Below are 6,200 nucleotides of genomic sequence, written 5' to 3'. Positions count from 1 at the left end.
CCAGGCTTTCTGCCCTTTGCCCATTGGACTAAGAATTTCATTCCACAGGGGAGAAGGCTCTGGTGGGGCTTTGGGATTTTTCCATAGCAGTGCCTATACTACTAAGGAAGGATTTCTCTGGTCTCTTGTCCTGCCCAGTCTTTTTCCTTGGTGAGCTGTGAATGTTGGTAGAAAAGAACCTGCAAGAGGAACCCCCTTGAGTCAGCAGTTCTTAGGGATTTTATGTGCTCTTGCTACTTTACAGTGAGCTCTTAAAATTTGTTAAAAATTTTAGATGAAATCTTACTTACATGGTGCTCAGCATCTCTTCCCCACATATTCTCTTAGAACTGAGCCAGAGATCACTTCCTTTCTCTTTGGAGGGGACTGTCTCTTCTTATATTTCAGGTTACTTGGTTGCTTTGTGATGTTAGTTCTCTGCTGGATACAAGAAAAGTGATTATTTTTTGGCTTATATGGCTTTGTTATTATTGCTGGGTGTGAACGACACTTTCAAAACCCTCTTAATACACTCCCATAGATCTATGACTTTAAAATATTAATAAAATATTTTGTGTTTGTGATACACTTGATATATTTTTCCTTTTCCTTTAGAAATAAAATATTTGATATGCATAGATAGTCCCTGGTTTTATCCTCTGAGCTGCTCTGAAGCTTCTTTTTGAAAAAAAAAAAAAAGGCTATGACATTCTAAAATATTTACTGTATGCATGATTTGGAAATGAGGAGACTTTTACTAGCCTGTATTCAACTAGCTATGGCAAGCTGGAAACATCTGGGAAATTACTAGAAGAGTAATTTATAGGCACAGAAACAATAGACTTTTGAGCCTAATAGTATTTTTTGCCTGCAAAAGTCTGAGCATTGAAATCCTGCTTTAAAATATAATACAAATTGTGTCTTTGTGAATGCAGTGGCAATGTTATACACACACACACACACACACACACACACACACACACACACAAATATATATATATATCTTAAGCTACCCTTGAAAACAAAGATGTTTACCAATGACTTTAGTGAGGTAAATCCTATGTAAATAGTTCAAGAAATAAAATTACTATGATGAATGACTTATACTTAAGAAGTAGCCATGGTAGATATGCTATATATTAACTTTTTAGTAAGTGGGATTGCTCTGAACAGTTTAAATTTGTTAGTCCTCTGATGGTGATGTGCTTGGAAAACGATTTTCTCTAATATTAGCAATTTATTCTGTTACATTATATAAGAAGTATTTTTATTATTTTTAACTACAGTAGGCCAACAGGATATTGTATAAATTATTTAATAAGATTATCTGGCAGATCTTTAGCATAATATGACCAATGTACATTTATCCTCCCTTTGCAGAAAAATAATGGGTTGATTAGTTTTGACAGTTTGACTTCTCATGTGAAGTTTTGAAGATGAAGCATTACATACATTATTTTAATCCTTTTCTAGAAGTTTATCATTGATGTAGAATAATACAAGATGATGCAAATCACAGGGGAAATAAGATATGAGTTAATATAAATACATGTGTGATGGAAATATTAACTTCCAGGAATTGAAAGGGTATTCTTATTGGCATGAGTACACTTCATTTTTCCATTTTGTGGCTTTTAAACCATGAGGAACTCATAGTAAGGGAATTACCAATTTAAAAATTGGTTTGTAAAAAATAAAAAATAAAAAATAAAAATTGGTTTGTAGATTTTATTAATCTTGCTCTTTTTGAGGCTGCCATTAATTATTGTTAAATATTTGAATAAATTGTATTTATCATAAATTAGACTCAAGGCCTAATTATGCATTCCCATGAAGGATGCAATTAAAAATGTGAAAGGAAACAAAAACAACAGCTTAATAAAATCAGCAGAACTAATTTGCATTTCTGAGTGGATAAATAGACATTAGAAAAGGGAAAATTTTCTTTGTGATCAGATCAAAGTGAAAAAAAATCAAAATTCCCTTTACAAGTGCAAAAAAGTATAATTTTCACTTAGGGCATTTCTGCAGAATTCAGAGTCTATATATCAGACATGTGTCTATAGCCACAATTCTTATCTGGGAGTGGGACTGTGATATGATTCAATGGGCAAAATATTTATAGAATAACAAAAATGAAGTTGTCTCTTGTGTATCAAATGTCAGCAGTATCCCCTAATCATTGTGATAACCAAAAACAAGCAAACAAACAAAAAAACCATTCCACAAATTTGCAACGTACCCCTTGGAAGCAATACTGCTCGCTGAGATCCATAGGCTTACTGTCACGAGGCCAAAGAACTGGCAATGGCCAATATCTTCACATTTTTGAACTTGAAAAATAGATATACTAGTAGTGACTGACTTAGCAGAACTTGGAAAGCTGACCTGAAGCTGGCAGGCAGAAAAACTGATAAATCATTACATAAACAACAAATATAAAGACACAAGAATTTGTAACCATATGTCAATGTAGGGCTGAAAGCAAGATGATACACACATCTGTTTTAAGACTGGAGGCGCTGACTGAAAAACATAAGTGAGTATCTCCACCTGAACAAGACATCTCATTTCTAACTCTTGATTCCATTTGGTTTCCAAAATCCTAGCAGCCGGTACTGTACCCTCTGGTCAATGACTTATAGGATTCTTCTCAGGGACTCTCAATAGCCTACAAAGAGCTAAAGCTAATGGGGTTTACCTGGTAAAGCAAATCAGTCAGATGATGATTCAGTAAAACTCTGCTTCAGTCTTACAAGCAAACCCTGTTCTGAAGCTCAGATCTTCAAATCAATTTATACAGCCCCATGCTTAGAGATGAGTGTGAAATCAAGCACCACGAGACATTTGAGGAAAGCCTTCCATGCCAAAGCTGGAGACTCAAATAAACAAACTAAAAAAAGCAACCTGGGGGGTGGGGTGGGGAAGAGAACTAAACTGGGGTAAGAAGACTCTAAAGGACGATCACTCCTATCCCTTACAAAATAAAATACTGCATTCCTCAAGTACACAACAGGTTGCTATAGAAAGGAAGACCAGAGACAAAAAGAGTTAATGAAAAGTAATAAAGTAAGAAGATAAGTTAAAAAGTTAGAAGAGTTTTTTAGGAAGAGGGAAGATGGCGGCATAGGAGGATGCTGGGCTCACCGCTTCCTGCTGACCACTTAGATTCCACCCACATCTGCCTAAATAACCCAGAAAACCACCACAAGACTAGCAGAATGGACTCTCCGGAGCCAAGCATAGACAAGAGGCCCACGGAAGAGGGTAGGAAGGGTGGAGAGGTGGTGCGAGCTACACGGACTGGCGGGAGGGAGCCAGGGTGGTGGAGGGGCAGCCCGCCCAGCAAGGCAGAGGCCCCGAGTCTGGCTTGCAAAAGCGGAGGGGCTGGTTGGAGTGAGTTCTGAGAGCCAGCGGGACTTAACATCTGGAATATTATAAGTCAACAGCTCTGCTCGGAGAGCGGGAGGGCTAGAGGACAATGGAAGGGAGAGGTGTTGAGCCCTGGAGGACAGAGCTCAGCTCAGCGGGGAACAAAGGCGCTGGGAAGCGCCATCTCCCTCTCCCATCCCCCAGCCAAAATCCCAAAGGGAACCATTTCCCCTCACGGAACTTGCTTGCACCAAAGCTGTGCTTCTGTGGATCCATCCCTCTGACGGGTCTGCCTCCCTCCTGGTGCCAGTGCCTAGGGCCCCACCCAAAGCAGACCACCAAAGGCAAAGCAAACTGAGTCTGCCCCTCCTGCCCCTGTGCACCTTGCAGATCCACCTCGGCTAATATGCCAGATCTCATCAAAGCGGCACCACAAGCCTGGCAGTGTGCAAGTAGCCCAGACAGGGGCCACATCACTCCACAGTGAGTCCTGTCCCTGGGAGAGGGGAAGATAAGGCACACACCAGTCTGACTGTGGCCCCAGCAGTGGGCTGGGGGCAGACGTCAGGTCTGACTGTGGCCCTGCCCACCAACACAAGTTACTCCAGACAGCACAAAGGAAGAGCCCTGCAGTTCTGCGCCACTCCAGGGACTATCCAAAATGACGAAACGGAAGAATTCTCCTCAAAAGAAACTCCAAGAAGTAGCGACAGCTAATAAATTGATCAAAAATGATTTAAGCAATATAACAGAAAATGAATTTAAAATAATAGTCATAAAATTAATCGCTGGGCTTGAAAAAAGTATACAGAACAGAGAATTTATTGCTACAGAGATCAAGGGACTAAGAAACAGAGAAGGAGCTAAAAAATGCTGTAAATGAGCTGCAAAATAAAATGGAGGCGACCAAAGCTCAGATTGATGAGGCAGAGGAGAGAATAGGTGAATTAGAAGATAAAATTATGGAAAAAGAGGAAGCTGAGAAAAAGAGAGATAAAAAAATCCAGGAGTATGAGGGGAGAATTAGAGAACTAAGTGACACAATTAAATGTAATAATATATGCATAATTGGGATTCCAGAGGAGGAAGAGAGAGAGCAAGGTGCTGAAGGTGTACTTGAGGAAATCATAGCTGAGAACTTCCCTGATCTGGGGAAGGAAAAGGCATTGAAATCCAAGAGGCACAGAGAACTTCTTTCAGACGTAACTTGAATCGATCTGCACGACATATCATAGTGAAGCAAAATACAAGGATAAAGAGAAAATTCGAAAGCAGCTAGGGATAAACATGATATAACATATAAAGGGAGACCGATAAGACTAGTGACAGATCTCTCTACTGAAACTTGGCAGGCCAGAAAGGAATGGCAGGAAATCTTCAATGTGATGAACAGAAAAAATATGCAGCCGAGAATCCTTTATCCAGCAAGTCTGTCATTTAGAATAGAAGGAGAGATAAAGGTCTTCCCAAACAAACAAAAACTGAAGGAATTCATCACCACTAAACCAGCCCTACAAGAGACCCTAAGGGGGATCCTGTGAGACAAAGTACTAGAGACATCACTACAAGCATGAAACCTACAGACATCACAATGACTCTAAACCCATATCTTTCTATAATAACACTGAATGTAAATGAACTAAATGCTCCAACAAAAAGACATAGGGTATCAGAATGGATAAAAAACCAAGACCTATCTATTTGCTGTCTACAAGAGACTCATTTTAGACCTGAGGACACCTTCAGATTGAAAGTGAGGGGATGGAGAGCTATCTATCATGCTACTGGAAGTCAAAAGAAAGCTGGAGTAGCCATACCTGTATCAGACAAACTAGACTTTAAATTAAAGGCTGTAACAGGAGATGAAGAAGAGCATTATATAATAATTACAGGGTCTATCCATCAGGAAGAGCTAACAATTATAAATGTCTATGCGCCCAATACAGGAGCCCCCAAATATATAAAACAATCACAAACATAAGCAACCTTATTGATAAGAATGTGGTAACTGCAGGGGACTTCAATACTCCACTTACAACATTGGATAGATCATCTAGACACAGGATCAATAAAGAAACAAGGACCCTGAATGATACATTGGATCAGATGGACTTGACAGATATATTTAGAACTCTGCATCCCAAAGCAACAGAATATACTTTCTTCTCGAGTGCACATGGAACCTTCTCCAAGATAGATCACCTACTGGGTCACAAAACAGCCCTTCATAAGTATACAAGAATTGAGATCATACCATGCACACTTTCGGACCACAATGCTATGAAGCTTGAAATCAACCACAGGAAAAAGTCTGGAAAACCTCCAAAAGCATGGAGGTTAAAGAACACCCTACTAAAGAATGAATGGGTCAACCAGGCAATTAGAGAAGAAATTAAGAAATATATGGAAACAAATGAAAATGAAAATACAACAATCCAAATGCTTTGGGATGCAGCGAAGGCAGTCCTGAGAGGAAAATAAATTGCAATCCAGGCCTATCTCAAGAAACAAGAAAAATCCCAAATACAAAATCTAACAGCACCTAAAGGAAACAGAAGCAGAACAGCAAAGACACCCCAAACCCGGCAGAAGAAGAGAAATAATAAAGATCAGAGCAGAAATAAACAATATAGAATCTAAAAAAACTGTAGAGCACATCAATGAAACCAAGAGCTGGTTTTTTGAAAAAATAAACAAAATTGACAAACCTCTAGCCAGGCTTCTCAAAAAGGAAAGGGATGGGGCGCCTGGGTGGCGCAGTCGGTTAAGTGTCCGACTTCAGCCAGGTCACGATCTCGCGGTCCGTGGGTTCGAGCCCCGCGTCGGGCTCTGGGCTGATGGCTCAGAGC

General features: G+C 39.7%; 1 long non-coding RNA gene across 1 annotated transcript in view; it reads right to left on the bottom strand.

Moving 5' to 3' along the window:
• Positions 1–295: 295 nt before the first annotated feature.
• Positions 296–6,200, bottom strand: part of LOC123583200 — a 49,339-nt gene continuing 43,434 nt past the window's right edge. The window contains exon 7 of the long non-coding RNA XR_006704773.1: positions 296–417. This is a non-coding gene — a long non-coding RNA (uncharacterized LOC123583200). The remainder of the gene's footprint in view (positions 418–6,200) is intronic.

This window comes from Leopardus geoffroyi, chromosome B3, assembly GCF_018350155.1.
Source record: "Leopardus geoffroyi isolate Oge1 chromosome B3, O.geoffroyi_Oge1_pat1.0, whole genome shotgun sequence".
NCBI lineage: Eukaryota > Metazoa > Chordata > Mammalia > Carnivora > Felidae > Leopardus > Leopardus geoffroyi.
The sequence above is the reverse complement of the archived record's forward strand: the minus strand, read 5'-3'. Positions and strand labels throughout refer to the sequence as shown.